The sequence below is a fragment of the Macaca fascicularis genome, chromosome 14 (genome assembly GCF_037993035.2).
Source record: "Macaca fascicularis isolate 582-1 chromosome 14, T2T-MFA8v1.1".
NCBI lineage: Eukaryota > Metazoa > Chordata > Mammalia > Primates > Cercopithecidae > Macaca > Macaca fascicularis.
In genome coordinates this window covers 129125291-129147451 of record NC_088388.1, presented here as the reverse complement: position 1 = coordinate 129147451, position 22161 = coordinate 129125291, and the positions used below count along the sequence as shown (strand labels likewise).

Sequence of the window (22161 nt, the reverse complement as noted above, 5' to 3'; positions counted from 1 at the left end):
TTTTTGCCTCTTCCTGGGTGTAGCCTACAGTCAATCGGGTCCCATCAACCCAGTGGCAAATAAAGAGCTCAAACTGGAAGAAGTGATGTGTTCCTAAACCCGCAGCCACACAGGTTAGCTCTGGCCAGCAGGTGCATGGCAGGCCCTCGGAAATACAAGAAAAATCACAATGACATTTTAAGTTCCCCAAATCTTCTTGTGCTGTAGGGATAAAAGTGGCACTTGTCAGCCGGCAGCTCACACCTGTAATCCCAGCACCTGGAGAGGCTGAGGTGGGAGTCTCGCCTAAGGCCAGGAGTTCAAGACCAGCCTGGGCAACATAGTGAGACCCTGTCTCTACAAAAAATAAAAAATAAATTAGTCAGGTGTGGTGGTGCATGCCTGTAGTCCTGCCTCCTTGGGATGCTGAGGCAGGAGGATTGCTTGAGTCCAAGAAGTCAAGGCTGCAGTGAACTATGATCCCACCACTGCACTCCTGCACTCCAGCCTGGGTGACAGAGTGAGACCCTTTTTCTAAAAAACAAAACAAAACAAAACAAACTAAGGTGGCACCTGCACCCAAAAAGTGTATCTACTCCATAGGCAGAAAATGATGGCTGCTGTAGGCTCATTGATTCTAAAAATTGCTTGTCTGCTCTGAAGAGAAGACTTGGATTCTTGGCAGGGCAGAAGTTCTTGGCAGAAACCCTTGCAAAATGCTAAGGACATAGTTGTGAACCCGGAACTGGGTGCTGGGGTGAATCCCGCCTGCCTGGACTGCAGCTGGAGGATCAGACAGCCGCACACCCGGATTTCTCATCTCCTGCTCATAGACCTTCCCACAGAATCTCTTTGCTCCATGGCACATGGTTGGTTTTTGTTACTGTTGTTCCAGAAAGTGGGGCAAACTCCTGTCCTTGACTCTTCTGCCATCGCTGCTAAACTTCCAACCATCTCTACGTGTTGGGATACGTGGCAGAGAAACATCATAGTTGTGCAAAGGATGGACAGGTCAGTGGGCTCACATCCCCGCCAAGTCTCCCAGGTCTCCTCAGCCATCATGGTTTGCAGGAAAATTCTCCCTGCCCCTCAGGCAGCCTGAATTCCTTAAGCATATATGTCACCTCCAGCTCCTGCCACAGCCCTCACCTGCCTGGGAGACTGTAATCGCTCAAGGAAAAATCAAGTCAAAGTTCCCAGCACCCCTCTCCCCACAGACCCTCGTTGTGCACACATGCAGCTGGAAAGCCTCTCCTGGCTCCGAATCACCGTGGCTTTCCATTCCAGTGAGACTGTGATGTTGCTGTGGAAACAGCCAGTGAGGTGTTGCTCTGGCCACATCCCAGGCGGAGGGCCCGCAGCCGATACCACAGTCACGCTGGGCACTGGTAGCCAGGAACCCCTCGCCGCCCTCACCACCCAGGGCAGTCCCGAGCCCCAGCAGGGCTGTTAGTAGCCCAGTGTGTGCATGTGCATCATAGCTCGGGGGGTGTATATGTGTGTGTGTGTGTGTGTGCATCATAGTCCAGTGTGTGTGCATCATAGTCTCGTGTGTGTGTGCATCATAGTCTGGTGTGTGTGTGCATCATAGTCTGGTGTGTGTGTGTGCATCATATTCCAGTGTGTGTGTGTGCATCATAGTCCGCTGTGTGTGTGTGCATCGTACTCTGGTGTGTGTGTGTGTGCATCACAGTCTGGTGTGTGTGTGTGTGCATCACAGTCTGGTGTGTGTGTGTGTGCGCATCATAGTCTGGTGTGTGGGTGTGCATCATAGTCTGGTGTGTGTCTGTGCATCATAGTCTGGTGTGTGTGTGTGCATCACAGTCTGGTGTGTGTGTGTGCATCATAGTCTGGTGTGTGTGTGTGTGTGCATCATAGTCTGGTGTGTGTGTGTGCATCACAGTCTGGTGTGTGTGTGTGCATCATAGTCTGGTGTGTGTGTGTGCATCACAGTCTGGTGTGTGTGTGTGCATCATAGTCTGGTGTGTGTGTGTGTGTGCATCATAGTCTGGTGTGTGTGTGTGTGTGTGCATCATAGTCTGGTGTGTGTGTGTGTGTGTGTGTGTGTGTGCATCATAGTCTGGTGTGTGTGTGTGTGCATCACAGTCTGGTGTGTGTCTGTGCATCACAGTCTGGTGTGTGTGTGTGTGTGCATCATAGTCTGGTGTGTGTGTGTGCATCATAGTCTGGTGTGTGTGTGTGCATCATAGTCTGGTGTGTGTGTGTGCATCATAGTCTGGTGTGTGTGTGTGTGCATCATAGTCTGGTGTGTGTGTGTGTGCATCATAGTCTGGTGTGTGTGTGTGCATCGCTGCACATGATTGTTTTCTTTTCGCCTTAGCCCAGCCCCTCCAAGCACACAAAAGGCATATTCTTGGGAGAAAAAATGTATTTTTTTCTGCATTCCAGCTGCCTGAGCTAAGCGTAGGAATGAATGGTTTGGGAAAAATCTCACACAGGAATAAATTTACAAGGGACAGCTGAGCGGATAAATTCAGTCCCTAAAGAGGGGCATTACGAGGGCTTTTGGCAGGAGACTTGCCCCTTGTGCAAAGCTGCCTAAAAAGAAAAACAGGGCAAGAGAGGGGAGCTTTCAAACCCACCCTAAAACAAACCTTTCAGAAATCCCTTTGACTCACTCTAGCTGCTAGCATTTAAAGACGGAGAAGGCCCATTACCAAAAGCAAATAAATCCTTTCTAGTGGACCTCACGTGCCCCGAGCTTCCCTGGAATGCCGGCTCTTGTCCCTCTCTGGCTAAGGAGGATCATTCAAAGTTGCCCGGGTTTTCTGACTTGACCTGTTGTCTGCAGACTTCATGACAAAAGTGGCGTCTGACCTACAGGGTATTTGGCAAAAAGTGTTGATTCATTAGAAGTTCCCCTTTGTTAAAGAGTGAACCCAGGCCAGGCATGGTGGCTCACACCTGTAATCCCAGCACTTTGGGAGGCTGAGGTGGGCAGATCACCTGAGGTCAGGAGTTTGAGACCAGCCTGCCCAACATGGAGAAACCCCGTCTCTACTAAAAATATAAAAATTAGCTGGGTGTGGTGGCGGGTGCCTGTAATCCCAGCTACTAATGAGGCCGAGGCAGGAGAATCACTTAAACCCTTGAGGTGGAGGTTGCAGTGAGCCGAGATCGCGCCATTGCACTCTAGCCTGGGTGACGGAGCGAGACTCCATCTCAAAAAAAAAAAGAGTGAACCCAAGTGAACCCAATAGAAGACAGGCCAAGAGCAAACTGGGAGCTGGAGCTGGACTGAAGTTAGGGGAGCCCTGTAAAGACAGGAGACAGTTGTGCCCCTGGGAGGAAGCTGCCACCAATGCTGGAGGATGTCAGGTCCAAACATGCAGTGTTTGTTCCTTTGAGTCCCCATAGCTGTTTTCTACAATGATTGGGAGGGAGATTAGACTGGAATCATCTTTGGACACTCCCTCCCTAAAGGGACATCGAATGCTTTCTGCGTCTCTCCTGTGTCCCTGCCGCCTCCTTGACTCACCGCAATCCGTGGCTGGTTGCTGGGATTAAGAAAACCCTGTGGTTACTCTGAGGTCTCAGAACTCAGTGAACCCGTATCCTCTCTCTTTTCTCTGGAAACCAAATCTTAGAATTTTTACAGCTGGAAATGACCCTTCTGCTCCTCGTCGCAGGTTTTCCCAGGCTCTTCCACTCCCTGGAGAGCCTTAGACTCTCAGCCTGGCCAGCTGGGTTCCCATGGGACTGCTGAGCTGCCAGTCATCACCAAACATGTTCACATCGCATGCTGTGAGCTGTGCTGTGCTAGTACTGTCAACCCTTCTCCACAGATGCTATCACTTCTGAAGTCATCGTGGCCAGTGAGTATGAAGCATTGACAGCTCTGTCCTGCACTGTCCACTTAGAGACATGGAAAGATGTATACAAAATGGTCAGTCCCTGCCCTCAGTGAGCTGAAATTCTGTTGATAAGATAATAATTACAAGTTATTGAGTGCTTGCTATATTTCAGTCCCCTAGTTTTTCACCTGGCGATTCACCATGGTAAGAACTTTATTTGCATTTAGTGTAGTAATTAAATGCATGGGCGGAATCTGACTAATTTGCCAGGACACAAATCCTGGGTCTACCATGAACCAGCTATGCATCCTTGAGCATTAACCTCTGAGAGCCTCAGTTTCCTCATTTGTAAAATAGAGAGTAATATCTGCCTTTCAAGAATGCTGTGAGAAATCAGTGAAACAGTGTTTGCAAAGCTCTTAACTCAAGTGACCAATCATATTGAGCTAGGGACTGTCCTGTTGAAGGGGGCATCTCTCTCTCCAACCCCTTCTAGCCAGCAAACTTCAAACCCCAGCTCAGAAAGAAGCCTGGAGAACGCAAGAGAATGAGCAGCTCCCGAGCTACTCAGAGCCTGCAGAACCTTCCTACAGCAACCATTCAGCTGTGGTTCTAAAGTGTTTCCTAACATTCATATGGCCCAGATCTGTCCTCTTCTTGCTTCTACTTAGTTAGCTTCCTTCAGAGGCAAAAATATTATACCAGAATCAGGAATATGCATAGCGTCCCAAGTTTGCCTCTTTTAAAAGTTGCCTCCTATAAGCTTGTATCCTTGGAGAGGCCACTGTCTGAACCACAATTTACCCATCTGTAAAACTGGTATATGATAGTCTCAGTAATACTTGATGTAAAATTTTGAGATTATGTACAAAAAATACTTAGTATATATATTCAATACATGGTTAGTATTATTCTTGCTATTTTTACTGACATATGAAAATGTTTTGTGAACCGCAAAACTCTGAACAAATGTCAAATATCATTAGCTATTCTTCAATTTTATCAGAAATCACACACAACACTCCTGGTGCCATGTGAAAAAAACACTCAGGGCATGGCCCTGCCTCCGTCTGGCAGCACATGCAGCCCATGGGCAGGATCCACAGCCTGCAGAAGACATGGGTCCAGCAGATATGTTCAAGTGGGTTCAAGCGGGTTCAAGCGATTACACGCCTTGCATCTTAGGGTCAAGTTCATTACTGGGATGGAGTTGGAAGAAGCAGTCTAGACAGGCTCCTTTCCTGCAATGATAACAGTTCCTACAGTCCTCTTGGAGAAGCACGGACTTTGGCTGTTAGGTAGCCGGTGTAGGATATGGTAAAGGGGAGGTTGGAGCTGTTCTTGGGGCTATGCCTGTACCGCAGGCCCCAGGCATGGTTTTCATAAGCAGTTATCAGTAAGTGGACAATAACCACTTACTAAGGCTAAATGACATGCATGCCTGACAGAATGAAGCAACATGGAAAAGGGAATTTACTGATACTTTCTGGTTGTAAGTTATTTCTTTAGAAACATGAGGGCTCTGTTCTGCCCTGACAGAATGGAGGTTTTGGCTTTTAGGGGAATTCAAAATTCAAGAAAGAGATTAATCTAGGAGAAAATGATGACTTTTCTGAAGGGTGTGGGTAATAGTCACAAGAATGATGATACTAGAAATCGCGAGGAAAAGAGCATCCTCAGGGAGGCTATGCATCCAAAACAAATAGAGTTATCCTCAATATTTACTGCTGGCCCATGACCCCATACAAAAAGGGCACAAAGTACTCTACACACATCATTCATTTCGTTCTGTTTACAATTCTTGGAAGTCATTGTTATTGCTATTATTTACAGAAGAGAAAACTGAGGTTCAGGGAGATTAACCAATGTGCCCAGCATTGCCTAGCTAGCATCTGGTCAGAATAAGATTCCAATTGGCTCTTGCCACCTGGCTCTAGAGATTACACCCAAGGCTGACTGTGGCTATTCTTATGACATCAATCTGTAATGTCCACTCTTGTTTCCAAGGGTGGCAGAGACTGCTACTTGTCTTCTGATGCCTGTTCTTACCTTTTTAAAAAATAATAGAACCTTATAAAAATTAGCCAACTACACAGCCACTTGGAATAAAGACATATTTTCCAGTGTCTCTACAGCTAGATGTAGCCGTGTGACTAAGTACTGGCCAGTGGGATATAAGTTAAAGCAATGTGTTCAATATCTGGGGAGTGTCCTTAAAGAGAAGGCATGTGCCCTTCCCTTCCCCTTTTCTTTCTTTTTCTAGCTGGCTAGAATGCAGATGTAATGACAAAAATTAGAGCCACTGTCTTGGACCACAAAATAGAAATATCGAAGATGGCAGAGGAGTGGTATAGAACAAGGGCGGTCACTGATGACTGCAGAGTCACAATTACAAGTCTCGTCTGCCTCCCTACAACTTAATGTGAGATACCAATAAATCTTAACTTTGATTAAACTACTATAATTTAGGGTTTTCTGTCACTCAGTTGGATAGAGGCCTATCTATTGCACAAGACACCTCTGTTCTTTGCCCATACTACTTAATGTCATTGTTCCTTTCTACATTCTCTTCTTTTCCTCCTCTACAATTTCATCCAAATGGATTCAAATTACACATGTATCAGATTAATGACAGATCACCAAAGGGGCAGAAAGACAGCCTGCGACCTCAGGGGAAGGCAAGTATGGGTTGGGGCCAGGGTCCATACTCTCGGAGGCAACGTTCTTGGGCCTGACCAGCAGGGAGAGAGTGGCCCAAGAGCAGCTCTTCCTAGTCCATCAGTCTCCGGTCCATTTATGAGGCCAGGGATGAGTCTTGCCAACAAAATAGTCTTTCCAAGAAAATAAAGTCAAGTCACCCTGCTCTTCTGGTTTCTCTCCTGCCATCATTCCCAGAAAGTCTGAAGTACACGATGTTGGCTGTCATGGAACATCTGTCTCCTGTCCCACCCAAAAGTACCAGATGCCAGGAGGGTCTGAGCCAGACTGAACTGGACTTTCCTCTCGTGCATGTGTCATCTTTGTTTATCTTCCAGGACAATCCATTTGAGCGTGGCTGCAAAGAGAAGTGATTCTTTCCTTTCCCATGGAAATGCTTCGAACACTTCCAGCATGGGGGAGATCTAAAAGTCCCCTGATCATTGAATCCTAGAGCTAGAGAGACTGCAGAGGTCATCTTGTCCCCCAAAAGATGGTAATCTTATAGCTAAAGGAAGCAGCCTAGTCAAATCATTTGTTATTGGAGAGCTGGGACCACTAGTAATATTAACAGCGACAACAACAGCAACAATTAGGGAGCTCTTTCTATGTATCAAACACTGAGCTGAGCGTTTAACATGGACTATTTAATCCTCACAGCAGCCTATAAAATAGGCTCAGGGAAGTTAAATAATTAGCCTGATTTTACAAGCTATTAGCTTGTTGAGTCAGGATTCAAATGAGCTTTATTTGTTGCTTGAGCCTAAACTAATCTCTTTTCACAGCATTATACTATGACCTGATTACGTGTCAAAACAAAAAAAGGTCACAATTTCCCCTCTGTTGATCCCAACAGGAAAGCCCAGAGGCTCACAGAGTTGTTGTCATTGGGCTTTTTTATACACACTGCTGTCCTCTGGACCACCCGGGCACCTTGATACAGATGGTCCCCTCTGTGGGAGTTTAAGATCTACATTTGGCAGAAAGTTGGGCATCACTTCTATTCCCAGGCACCAATCTGCACAAACACTCTCAAGGTTCAGGCAAAAGCTCAATGTCAGGATTTCCCCATCCTGCCACCCACTCTCCCCTCACTGGTTTATTCAGTCATTCAAGAAGTCTTACTGAGTCAAATAAAACGGTGCCCAGCATTAAGGATAAGGATAAAGAGTTGAACCAAACATGATACCTAATTTTCAGGACCATTTCATTGGAGAGATGGACAATAAATAAATAATTGGCCAGGTATGGTTGCACACACCTGTAGTCCCAGCTACTCAGGAGGCTGAGGTGGAAGGATCGCTTGAGCCCAGGAGGTCAAGGCTGCAGAGAGCTATGACGGCACTATTGCTCTCCAGCCTGGACAACAGAGCAAGACTCTGTCTCTGAAAAAAATTAAAGAACAAATAATTATCTAGTGGCAATTGTGAAAGTGCCACAAAGAAAAAGTTCATGGCACTTATGACTGTATTAAAGGACACACCTGGTGAGGAAATGGAATGTGAGATGGATAGAAACTTGGTAAATTCAAGAAACTGAAAGAAAGCCAAAGCACCCAAGCAATGAGTAGGAGTCAGATCATTCAGGGCCCATAAGGCTGTGTTAATAACATTAGACTTGACCCTAAGAATGGTGCACAACTGTAGAGTTCTATACAGGTGAATGACAGAATCTGATTTGCATTGATAAACAATCGCTTCAGCAGTTGAGTGCAGAAGACATCAGAGTAGAGGCAGGGAGGCGTCTTAGAGGTCATCACAGTTATCCAGGTGAGGGACAAAGGAGTAGGGCTGAGGAGGGAGAGAGGTGGATGGAACTGAGGGAGCTGACAGAGCCAACAGGAGCTGCATGTGAGAGTGTGGAACTCAGAGGACCAGGCTTATCTAGAGATGCACCACCGGGAGTCGTCATCTTCAGAGAATATTTGAAGGCATGAAAGTGGTCGAGATCTCCCAGAGGGAAGTAGCGTAGGAAGAAAAGGTAGTCTAGGATCAAAACCTAAGGAACTCTAACATTGAAGATTTGGCAGAAGAAAAAGATCCCTCAAAGGACACTGAGGGAATGAATGGCCAGAGATGTGGGAGGCAAACCAGGAGAGTGTGGAGTCCCAGAAGGCAGCAGAGCCTTCCAAGAAAGAAGGAATGGTCAGTGGAGCTTAAAACCCCATCGTGGACAAGAGAGATGAAAGATGAGCGGCGTGGGCTTCCGGGTTGGCGAGCGCACCTTGGGGAGGCGGTGGGACAGGAGAGGGCGTGGAAGTCCTGCCTCCCCGCTGGCTCTCTCTGGGGATCTCTTCCGGCTCATCTGGCTGCTCCTGAGTTGTAGTCTCCCGAGAATATGTTTAATTTATTTCATTAATAAGACATGTAATGGCACTTTAAAAATTTCAAAATTCAGGAAGAAATCAAAACATTGCAAGCTAAAATTTTACAATTGAAGATTTTTAGAGTATTGTTGTTAACTGAAGAATCTGAAAGAGATGGACTTAACAGAGAAGCAATCGCAATTAAGAGTTTATATTTTAAATATTACTTCCTGAATATGACTCCACTACTTGAGAAACTTCCCAGCTTAAAGATGTATACGACGGCATTGGCTGTCCTTATTTTTAAATCTGTTAACATCACCTGAGAGTGTTCTATAAAATTGAGAATGTGATTTTCCTAACATGTAGTCATGTGTATCTTACTGAGTGAGAGTTTTGTTTAAATATCATTCCTGAATAAGGATTAAAATATATCTACCATTATACATTTATGCTTCATGACCAAAGACAATGTCAAGTATTCTAATGTGGTTACATTTAACCAAAATGGGAATTGCTGTTCAATGGGTATAAAGTTTCATTATGCAAGACGCATAAGTTCTACAGATTTGTTGTACAATATTGTCCTTAGTTAACAATACTGTATTGTGCACAGAAATCTTTTCAAGTGGAAAGATCTCATGTTAAGTGTTCTTACCAAAATAAAATGAGTTAATTTAACCTCTTTATAACTTTAATACATTCTAGCGATTCTAGATTTCCAGAAAGTAAAATAATCTGTGAAACTGCCCATACTCACTGTTATTAACTATGCATTCTTTTTCTAGTGCTTGTATCAGCCACAAAGATTTTGAATAATTAGATATACCTTCTACTTTGAATAGATAGAAGTTGATATTAAAAATAGAACAGAAAAAAGACAAATAATATTCATAGGGGAAGGCAACATAATTATCGCCTGTAGCAAAACTATTTCAGTAAAATGGTGACAGTGGAAGCCAAATTGGAGTGATATACAGAGTGAATTAAAGGTAAGAATGTGGAGACAGCCATTTCTACAGACCCTGTTTCATTCCAGACTTATCCTGGGTTAGCTCTGGCTCACAACACATCCAGGGTCACCCTAATTCTCACCTCAGTTCCATGGGAAGAAAATGTCAGAAGATTGGAAGCAAAGCATCCTGGCTCTAGTCCAACCCCAAGACTAAGAGAAATGATTGGAGAAGTAAAAGCACTAAATCTAAGCTCATATGAATTGGGTCAATATTTTTTTAAACCTTGCAATATTAAGTTATCTCATAAAGTTCTATGTAGGTAATTTTCTAATAAGCTAGGAGTCAACTACAAGCTCAGAAAAATAGAGGTAACTTGATGCCAACAGAATTGGGGCAAGGAGGTGTGAAGGAAGCTAAGGGGAGCAAGGAGGGGGAATTAAAGAACCTGCCCAAAGACAGGATGTGATTAAGCAGAAGTAAAGCCATCACAACTGAACAACAGGAGAGCCAGTGACACCTGGTCAGGCAGAAGCACTCAAGGTGAACAGGGGCGTGAGAAACTTATACCATGTTGGGTATAAGTTATAGTGACAGAGTCACTGCTGGCTGGAGTCTGGGCTTTTAACCACATGCATACAGCCCCAAATATCTCTCGCCTCCCCGTGAGCTATCATTAGTATCATTTTACATATGAAGACTTGCCTTGGACACACAGACAGTAAGTGGTAGAACCAAAATTCTGTCCCAGGCCACTTGACCCAGGGCCTGCAATGCCGTTCTGCAAGATGTGAGCTCGGCCAACCTCACTCCTTCCTGCTGTGACGAATCATTAATCAGAGGTGGAGACTGGACCTCTATAGTCCCCGAAGTCAAAGCAATGTGCCGTTCTCCTAATCATATCATCTTCCACAGCTGGGGTCTCAGGGGGAGGCAACCCTCATGAGGTCACCAAATCACTCACTCAGCCCTGTTTCTACTCCTGATACAGCAGAAAATTCCTCAGCATAGCTTTCCTGCTGAAACATCTTTCCATCACCTTAAGATCATACCTTTTACAGGAACTGAGCACCTAAAGCATCTCCAGAAGCAAACCAGAAGTACCAGTTGGTGCAGAGAGAGAAAGTAGTTTCTTAACACCCACCCTACTTCCCCACTTGGTGTGGCATTTGGCCTTTAAGGGTTTTGAATCTTCCCACGTATTACAAAGTTTGCGCAGTGGAGAAGAACAAGGGAGGGGAGCGAGCATCCATCACATGTAATTGCATAACATCTCTGACAGAAGCCACTTTTGTCCTCATTCATTGGTCAAACACTCACGATGACCCATGGGCTCTGACATGCAAACAGCAACCAGACTCCATGCAGACTGATGGAACAGGAAGTCAGCCCGAACTGGGTACTCATGTGCAGCTGGATGTGCACATCATTGTGTGTCTGTGTGTGAAGTTGTGTGTGTATCCCTAAGAGACAGCTTGCAGATTCTCCAGCCTTGACTGCTTGCTTCCTCTGATCTACCCTTCTGGGTACAGGTTGGTGCTTGAGAGAGCGGGACACAAGTATCTCATTCTGCTGAGTGTCAGGCAACATGAAGCATGATGTCTGGGAACCAATTCAGTTTGTTTGCATCTTTATTTCAACTGAAGCTCTTCCGTTCCCACACGCCCCAGGGATGAGGTTCTCGAGCGTCCCATGGGGTCTGCTGGAGTTATTTTCACGGTTGCTAAGCAATGCCAGGCCTGCTTCAAGCCTGGTGAGCTCACAGCTATGCTGGGGCGGTGTCTGCTGGTGATCTGGGTTTAGCATTATAACAAATGTAAAGAGAAAGGAAAGGTGTGTGGGCAAACAGCACATGTGAGAAGTGACAATGTGATGAAGGATGAGTCGATGTGGGACCTAGAGCCAGGAGAAGCAGTGAGCACCATGGGTAGCATCTACTCTTTCCAGGTATGAACTAGGCACCATGGCACACACGAGCTCATCTAACAGGGATGGCACAAAGGCAGGAGAGGCAGCCGCACAAGAGCAGATGCTTGTCCTCTTGGTCACTGTTGTATGAGCTATGAGCTCATGCAGTGCCTGGCACATGGAAAGAACTGAGGAATTATGAATCAACTAGATGAATCACAGTGTTTAAAAGCAGGAAAGAGCTGTAGCTGTCATCTAACCCAACTTTCTCATTTACTATATGAGAGAACCACTTGGAGAAACTCCCCAGATAAACCCTTCAGTCTAGTCCTCGTACACACCTACCTCAAAAGGAGCCCACCAGAAGAACAGAAAAGTTGCAAAAAGAAGAGGGTAGTGGTATTTCAACACAGCCCTTCCCAAGGCACAGGATCTGGGCACCCACTGGTGACCAGGAAGAAAAATGGGAATCATGCCTGTCTGCCAAGGCTTGCCAGGGCCTCCCATCCCCACTGCTACCACCCCCTGCCCTGACACCTCGGGCCTGGGCTGCTGCCACAGGTGCTAACTATTCACCCAGCCTTCCTCCCTTGCTGTCTCTCTCCCAGACTGTTCTGATAACACAGTAGCACTGGTCCCTCTTCCAGCACCCAGCCCTTCCCACCGGCCTGTCTGGGCTCTGTCCCAGCCCCACCAGCCAGCCCTCCTCCTGCAGACTGTACACCACCGCCCCATGTTCACCCAGCTTCATTCGCCCAGAGCCCCAACACCTGCTGCCCTTGCCAGACAAGACCTCCCTGCGCTGTCCACACACAGCTGATGCAGAGTTGACTGTGAGCCTTTGACAAGCACCCCAGGCCTTCCCTCTGCGGTCATGACTTCCCTGAAGACTCTGCTCCCCCAGGAAGCCATCCATTTCCATTTTCCTCAGGCTGATCACTTTTGTCATTTGGATTTCTCAGGAAATTTTTTTTTAATTGTGGTAAAAGAAATGTAACATAAAATTTGACATTTTTAACCATTTTAAGTGTACAGATCAGTGGCATTAAATACATGTACATGGTTGTGCAAACGTCACCACCATCCACCTGCAGAACCATTTCATCCTCCCACACTGAACTCCATACTTATTAAACAACAGTTTTCCACACCTCCTTTCCTCCAGCCCCACATATAATGGAATCACGTAATGCTTGTTCATTTGTGTCTGGCTTATTTCACTTAGCGTAACATCTTTAGGTTCATCCAGGAGGTAGCATGTATCAGAATCTCACTGCTGTTTGAGGCTGAGTAATACCCCATGTATGTGCCCGCCACACTTCGTTTATCCATTCATCCGTCAATGGGCATTCGGGCTGTTTCTGCCTTTTGGCTATTGTGAATAAAACGCTGCTATGAACATTGATGTATGAATACCTGCTGGAGTTCCTGCTTTCAATTCTTTCAGAAGTAGATTTGCTGGATCATGTGATCATTCTATTTAATTTTTTGAGGGCCTGCCATATGGTTTTCCATAGCACTGCACCATTTTACATTCTGAACAGCAATGCACAAGGGTTCTAATGTCTCCATGTCCTTGCCAATGCTTGTTTGTTTTGTTTTTATTTTTGATAATAGCTCTTCTAATGACTTTGTGTAATTGTGGTTTTGACTTGCATTTCCCTAATGATGAGTGATGCTGAACATCTGTTGATGTGCTTATTAGCCATCTGTATAATCTTTGGAGAAACGTCTACTCAAATCCTTTGTCTGTTTTTTAATTGGGTTGTTTTTGTCATTGAGTTGTAAGAGTTTTTTTTTTTTTAATATTTTCTGGATATTAATCCCCTATCAGATATATGATTTGCCTATTTTCCTCTATTCCATGGGGGAAGAGTGCCTCTTCACTCTGTTGATCATGTTCTTTGATGCGCAAAATTTATTAATTTTAATAAATCCAACTTACCTGTTTTTTTCTTTTGTTGACTATGCTTGTAGTTTCATACCTTTAAAAATCATTGCCACATCCAATGTCATGAATCCTTTCCCCTATGTTCTCTTCTAAGAGTTTTCTATTTTTAGTTCTTAAATTTAGGTCTTTGATCTATTTTGAATTAATTTGTGTATGTAGTGTTAGGTAAGGGTCCAACTTCATTATTTTGCATGTATCCAGTGTTCCCGATATTATTTGTTGAGAAGACTTTTCTTTCCCCATTGAATGGTTTTGGTACCCTTGTTTAATGTCACTGATCATATATGCAAGAATTTATTTCTGAGCTCTCTATTCTATTCCATTGGTATATATGTCTGTCTTTCTGCCACTTTTAATCTGTTTTGATTCCTATAGCTTTGTAGAAAGTTTTAAAATCAGAAGTATAAGTCCTCCAACTTTATTCTTATTTTTCAAGATTGTTTTGGTTATTTGGGGTCCCTTGAGATTCTTTATGAATTTTAGGGTAGATTTTTCCATTTGTGCAGAAACCATCATTGGTATTTTGATAGGAATTGCACTAAATCTGTGAATCCTTTGGGGTAGTGCCTGGGAAGTTTTGAAAACCTTTTCCTGTAGCTGTTGTGTTTATGTATGAATGCCCTCTTTATCCAACTAGATGGTAAACTTCTGATCATAGGAACTGTGTCTTCTGTCCTTCCTGTCTCTCACTGCACAACACCAAAGGCACTAAGTCATAAACAAAATGAGGAATGATTATTCCTCTAACTAAATTTTTTCAAATAGGAGAAACTAGGAACTATCAGCTACTACCCACAAAATCTTCTAGCTTTAGATTTCTTCAAGCTTTCTAGTGAATGACTTAGAACTGATAAAGAAAATAAGAGGGATCACCAATCCCTGTCATATCTGCAAGGCACCGACTCCCTTCCTGGAGCACTACGTACAGCTGATTCCATGACTGCTGGCCACACCAGGGAAGCCAACACCTCTTCCTTCCCTGATAATTCCAACCAGTGCTGCAGTTTGGACCTGACTGTTTGTAAGAAACCCAAACAGAAGGTAATACCTAGACTGGGGGAGCCTTCGCTGATACAACAATTGGCACACTGTGGGGTTGGTTGTAATTGTTGTATTTATCTACCGTTTATTTGGAGCTCGCTAGATATCAAGGGCTGAGTAATAAGTGGGCTTTCCATGCATCTTCTCAATGCTGGGGAACAGTCAGAGCCAAAGGTCATTGTAAAAAGGAGACAGATGTGGCATCCCATTCTCAAGTGAGTGGAAGACCTTCGAGAAAGAAGCCCAGGTGGGGAGCACCCATGTATTTCAACATGCAATGAAGCATGCTAGTTACATACCAAATCAAAGTACTTACACATTAGACCAGTGTTGTCAGCTTGCATTGGCTTTGAGTATGGGTTCTGTCTGTGATACATCTATAGTAGCAGCCTTTAAAAAACCAACATAGATCCCTTCTAAGGAGAAGTCTGCAGAGTTGAAAGTACATAGAGAAGCAGTGGACCGGACTTGGTCCCAGCACACTCACCCACCACAACTGCCAGGCTTGGTTCCAGGAGTCAGGACCAGAAACTCTTCCTGCGTTGCGGCTCATACCCTGAGCTAGGCCCTCCAGGACCAGTGGAAATTCCTGGTGGGGAGTGTTGACAAGTTAATTACGAGTCTACACTGTCTGTGGTGACTGCGAAATTGCCCACAAGAATTGCATGGAGCCAGATGTTGCTGCAATGCTGAGTGATGTGTCAGATGTGCCAGACATCAGGACAGTGCCGACTTACTGCCACCGCAACCGGAGACTGAGGTTACACAGTAGTTTCCCTTGAATTAGTTGGCATCACGTAGACCAAACAATTGATTGGTTGGATAGATTTTTACTTTTCCATGAGACACTTGTTCTTGTATAACCTAGGTATTGAGATCCTAATGGAGCAAGGATAAACGCAGTGAGCTGCAGTCATCTATAAACCTGAGCTTCCGGAGACCACTACTTGTGTTTTCTACCATCTCTCCATTCAGCAGACCACGTCTTCCTCTCTTAGAGCTCCCTATTCCTTGCCAGCACTTCCTGAAGAACACAGACAGCCAGACCTCTGTTGTTATCCTCCCTCCAGCTCTGAGAACACTGTGTGCTCTTAATTTAGACTGATCTCCATGTAAATCAGGTCACTTGGATCGCAGATAAGCTCTCATCTGATCAGAGACTGTACCTCTACGTTCAACCAGCCAAGAGGGCAAATATATGCTGAGAGAACCAGGGCGGATAGGGAATGAGTCCACTCATTCCAATCTCACTACTGTAAAGTAAGTCATAGTGAATGCACTAGTAATACAGCTCTCTCGTGTCATTTTCAATAACCAGAGAAAATATTTACATCTTCGGGTCTTAAGTGCTTATTTGTCTCAGCGGTACGCATCCTAATCCTTCACTGTCTTCCTTGTGCCAAGAGTCTGAAGTGCAAACTCCTTCCTTCATGAGTCAAAGGCTTCCAAAGTGTTCCCCGGCCCACACTCTCCAGTCCAGCCTGGCTGGCTTCCTCACTGCCCTTCAAACATGCCTACACATTTCTGCTTTTGTGTCCTTGCATGTCACATTCTCCTTGCTGTGCCCCCATGCCCACCACTACAAGTTCCTGCCAACTGCCCAGTCCTGGATTCAGCTCCAGGTGATCTAAGAAGGTTCCACTGACCGCCCTGGGTACTAAGGATTTGTTGCCATCTCTCCCACCTTTTCTAGATTTTTATTCTTTTACTACTGTTATGGGTTGACTTGTGTCTTCCAAAATTTATATGTCAAAATCATAACCCCAGTACCTCTAAATGTGACCTTGTTTGAAAATAGGGTCATTGCAGGTGTAATTAATGAAGTCATAATGAGGTCACACTGGAGTAGGGTGGGTCCCTAATCCACTCCTACTGTTCTTATAAAAGTAGGAAATTTAGACAAAGTCACACACACAAGACAACACCATGCAAAGATGCAGGTGGAGATCAGAGTGATGCAGTAGAAGCCAAGGCAGAGAGCCTACAATTGCCAGCAAACCACCAGAAGCTAGGAGAGAGGCCTGGAGCAGGCTCCCCACACAGCCCTTGGTGGAAGCGAACCCTGCTGGCACTGAGACTTGGACTTTCAGCCTCCAGAGCTGTGAAGCAACAAGTTCTATAGCTTGAGCCACCTGGTTCATGGTGCTTGTAATGGCAGCCCTGGGAAACAAATCTAACCACTTACTAGTTATGTATTAAAATTAGATTTAATGGCCATTAAGGTCTCAATACATGCCTCATACAGACGTAGGTGCTTTACATGGTTTTTTCCTCATTTAATTTTTTTTTTCTTTTGTTTTTGAGACAAGGTCTCACTCCATTGCCCAGGCTGGAGTGCAGTGGCACAATCATGGCTCACTGCAACCTCGACCTCCCAGGGTCAGGTGATCCTCCCACCTCAGCCTCCTAAGTAGCTGGGACTACAGGCATGTACCACCATGTCTGGCTAATTTTTGTATTTTTTTGTAGAGATGGTCTTGCCCTGTTGCCCAGGCTGGTCTTGAACTCTTGGGCTCAAGCAATCATACTGTCTCGGCCTCCCAAAGTGCTGAGATGACAGATGTGAGCCACCGCACCTGACCCCTCATTTCATATTTAATATACTACAAGGTAATGGTAGCATTCCTGCTTTAAAGACAAAGCTATGATCACAGGGCAAGTAAAAAGGTTGAAACCAAGCATGCCATGCTAGGTTTACTGCTTCATGCTGCCTCTCCCCTGTGCTGACCTGAAGGACTAGCTTTCCATGTGTGTCTTCTCTCACAAGGTAGACTTAAGTTTCTTGGGGAGAGAGATAATATCTAACCCATGTCTGAGCCTACAAAATGGCTAAAATCAGACATTTTCTGTAGTACTTGGTAAATGTTTCTGTGACAAAACACATTCTCTGCACCATATTATTTTCATCATCCTAAGCATCCATTTTTATGTTTACATTATCTTCATGCATGTCCTAGTAGATTGGAGTAGGGGACTAGACAGCTGAGCTGAATTGCTCGGGCCTGTCTCCACCCTAGTGGCTCCTCTGTGGTCCCCTAGCAGCTTGATATCACATGACAGACACTGCCTATGTCTTTGTGGCTTTTTCTAATCTTCATTCCCTGGGATTTGAGGAGCTTGGGAATCCAAGGACACTGCTCACCAGAGTTTCCAAGACCAGCAGCTTCTGTGGGCTCCAGGCCTCTGGCCTTGGGAATGAGTGAACACGGAGCCGTGGAGGCACCCAGCTGTGCTCTCAGGCAGCTTCCTTTCCTCACCACAGCTGCCTTTGAAAGGTGCCTCCTTGCAGAAGCATCTGACAAGCCCCTGCACACAGTGTGGCCTTGTGTCCCTCCACTACAGTCGGACAGGGCCCCCCAGTCAGCCATGCTCCCTTCTATCTTCAAGGGTTGTCTTCTTATGTGTGTGGAAGCCAAGACTCTTCTGCCCAGAAGTCAGCTGGCACCAAAGCTGCAAAGAAAGGGGAGCCACTGCTCAGGAGAAGAGAACGTGGAGCTCCCAAGGGCATCCATGAGAGAAAAGAGGAAGGAAGAAAGACAGGGAGGCTGAGGAAGGGCAGGCAGGCCCATCCTCCAGGGTTTAACACACTGACACGTCCTCCAAATCTTGAGTAAATTCTACTAACATCCACAGTGTGGTTGATTTCTTATGGAAACTTGTAAAGAAGCCAAACTTTGTACCTAGCAGATAAGAGGCAAAAGAGAGAGAGTGCCTACCATGGAACTGAGGCAACAGCTACATCCAGGCAGCACTATTTATTTAAAAGGTGAAATGAACTATTAAAAAAAGAGAGAGATATATAAGGAAGTAGGAGAACATATGCCAAAGGAGTCTGTAGAGTCAGGAAAGGCCTGTCCAAAGAAGTGGATATGAAGCTGAGGACTAAAGGGTAAGTAGGAATTACTCAAAGCAAAGAGTAGGGAAGAGTGTTCCAGAGAAGGGGATCAGCACATGAGAGGGCTCTGAGGCATGTGTTGGGGAAGGAGTCTCTAAAGGGCTCAAATCCAAATGGGTGGCCAGAACTGCCTGTGTAAGCACCTACTACCCAGCAATATGGTATTTTTAGCAAAGATCACGATGATTTCAAAACAAAGCCAGGAATTACTCAGAGACAATAGGAAAAGGTATTTTTCTTTGAATGAAAGGAATATTATTTGAGGCTACGTAGAGGAAAATTAATAAAACTTACAGACTACACTGGAACAAGGACCCTTTTTATAGGTGTTTGCCTTCACACATGATTTCATCCCAGCAACTGATATTCCTCAGGTGAGTGCTAAATCTCAAGAACTTAAAAACACAGGCATGAAAGTCAAGAACTGAGAAGAATTGTCCTCTGGAGGAAATGGAGTCCCAGAGAGGAGAACTAACCTGCCCATGGTTACAGAGCTAACTAGTAGGAAGATTGGAATTGGAATAGGAACGCAAGTGTCTTGACCACCGGCCTAGTGTCATGCTCCAAGAGACCACACTGCCTCCTTTGGGAGTTGAGAACTTGTATTGCCTTGGATTTATTTCAGACGCCAAAGCCTTGGCCAGTTTTCTTCATTCTCAATTCTAGAATATATGAATTTTCTCTTTTTTACCTATTCAATGCATGCAAGCTTTTCAGTACCAATGTATTCAAAAGGGAGTTACTGCTGTTGTAAGTAATTTTTAGGAGAATAATTAAAAGTCAGAAGAAGAAAAGGAGATAAAATAACTTTCAGTTCAATACGGCAGCTTGAACATCATCAATCTACATTCTCTTCTGAAACGCTATTAAAATGGAAGTAGGAATTTTGAACTCATGAGAAGACAAAGAGAATGAGAGAAGATGGCAACAGACTGGAGACACAACCAAACTTCGGAAGACAGAAAATGGATGAATGAATGGGAACTGACTTACCAGAGGGGTGAAACTGCAGCACAGGAGACAAGAAGCAAAGCAATCTGGGTCACAGAACCTCAAAAGGGCTCAGAAACGGGTGGCACCTGGTGAACTGAAGGTGGAGAATAAAGTTCGAGAATGTGTTGAAAATCTGTATTAGGAGGAGTGAGAGGCCTCCCCCAGCCTTTTCCCTAACCTGCAGATCTGTTTCTTCCCAATACTGGCAGGAAACAGGGGAACAGGGAGGTTGTGGGCTTGGAGATACCATGCATGACAGAGGGCAGCAGGGACCATGCTCTGTGAAAGTGCAGGATGAAGAGAAAGTCTACGGGCTGAGAGTGAGCCGCCCAGCTCACACACCCCACCAAAACACTCAGGCCAGGAGAAGCCGGCTTGCACCCTAGTCAGGAGCTCCTCCCTGGATAAATGGACTGGTCTGAAAGAAAAGACCTACCATCAGTTGCAGATGCCTCCTGCTCCCCCACCAGAAGAATTTCACCGTGAAACTCCCCAGTCACCAAACAGAGACCCCACACCAGAGCTGCCAGTGAGTTTTTCAGTGCCTCTCTCTAAAATAATAGTGGCCAGTTGAGGTCACTAAATATTTTATGAAAGTCTCTAGCATGAAGACAGAAACTAAAATAAACAGAAAAATTAAACACACACACACACACACACACACACACACACACACACACACACAAAACAGGGTCAGAAGGAGCAGAAAAAAACTTTACAAGTAAACTTTCTGAACAGCCTCATACTGGTGAGAAGACCCAAGAACGAGATGTGATTAGAAGAAGGGCAGATTCGGAGAACAAGGGCTAGATCCTGGGGACTGAAAGTGCTAGAGAAAGTTAAAAATACAAAACCAAAAAGCCATTAGGGGATTGGAAGGTAAAGTGAAGAAAATTATCCGGGGCCAAAAGTTAAAGAATAAAAAACAGTAAAGGTAAGAAATTAGAAGGCAAATCTAGACAATGTTATGTCTAATTTACAGTAAGAGGGAACATAGAAAATTGAAGGAAATAAATAATTAAAGAAAGAATACAAGAATTTTCCCTAAAAGTAAAGTGAATTTCTAGAATGCAAGAGGCCTCGAAGGATGAAAAAGATCCACATAAAGACATGGAGCTATCAAATTTCACAATGGGCAGGATAAAAAGATGGTCCGAAAGCTTCCAGAGAAAGATTTTAAAAAGTAACATAGAATGACTTAGGAAACAGAATTGCATCGAACCTCCCAAGAGCAACAATAGAAGCTAGAACACAATGGAGCAATGCCTTCAAAATTAAGTGCAGAATTTTTTTCCAACCTAAAATTCTAAAGCCAGCCTAACTTTCAGTCGAGTGTGAGAATACAATAACGACCTCTTTGAAAATTTACCTCCCATCTACCCTTTCTCAAGAAGCTACTTCTTCACCAAAAAAGAGTCAGGGAGGGAAAGAATAAAATGAGAGAAAGAAAGGTACTCTTGTCTTAGTCATTCAGGCTGCTATGACGAAATAACTTACTGAGTGGCTTATAAACAACAGTAATGTATTTCCCACACTTCTGGGGACTGGAGGACCAAAATCAAGGTGTCGGCAGATTCAGTGTCTGGTGAGAGCCCACTTCTTGGTTTCTAGAAGTGCTTTTTCTCACATGCCAGAAAGAGTGAAGGAGCTCTTTGGGGTTCCTTTTAGAAGGGCACTAATCCCATTCATGAGGGCCCCACCTGCATGACCTCATCACCTCCCAGAGGCCTCAGCTCCTGATATTGTCACTATAAGGATATGTTTCAACATATTAATTTGGGGGAGACACAAACATTTAGTCTATATAGTAAGTGTTCAGGATTAAGGGGCTGGAATCAGAAGTTGGGAAAGGTAATCCCTAGGATAATGGTGTAGCAGGTGTGGCAGGCGTGGGGAGCCAGTGGTGCGGTTCACAGCAAGAAGAGTAAGGAAATACAGAGATAAACATCCAGCAAAAATGCTGAGAGTTGGAATGACACCCTCGCAAGGGTAGGACTTAGGGAAGAGAAAAGGTGGAACGTGGAATGGTTTTTTTTGTCGTAAGTCTTGTAACACTGTTTGACACTTTATGCATTACTTTGGTTAATTTTTTTAAGTGGGGCGAGAACAGAAGGGAAATGAAAAGGCATAATGAGAGTGAATCTTCATATAGTGATACCCTGGGGATAAAGAAGTGAAGGGATGTTAGCTTGGAGCAGAAATGGAGCAGGGACAGGTGGGATAGTCAAGCAGGCAGGATGAGCTTTTGCACCAAGCGCAGAGTGAGCAAAATGAAGGCTATAAAGCCCCGGTCTAAGAAATACCTGCCCGGAAATCATGTGCAGCTTAACGTGGACAACTGACTCATGCTTTTTCCACCCAAGTCTCTGTATCACTGGGATCTGGCAAGAAGAAGGCAGGCGAAGTGAAATCTGAAAGGCACAAGACATCAGAAAGGAGGAAGAAATGCAACCAAGGCCTGTGGATGGTGCGTTGCCTTCATACAAGCCTCATGACCTCACCACATCCCATCAGATCCACAACGAAGGTAGACCATCAAGTCTGACAGCACGGTGACTGCTATTCAGAATAGCCCAAGTCATAGCAAATGTCATTGGCCTTTAGCAGACTGTCCTTATTTCAGT

The 22161-nt window shown here is 44.8% G+C and overlaps 1 pseudogene; it reads right to left on the bottom strand.

Annotated features, from left to right (window-relative positions):
• The window catches only part of LOC141408561 (uncharacterized), a 47013-nt pseudogene that overhangs the window by 1572 nt on the left and 23280 nt on the right, over positions 1–22161 (bottom strand).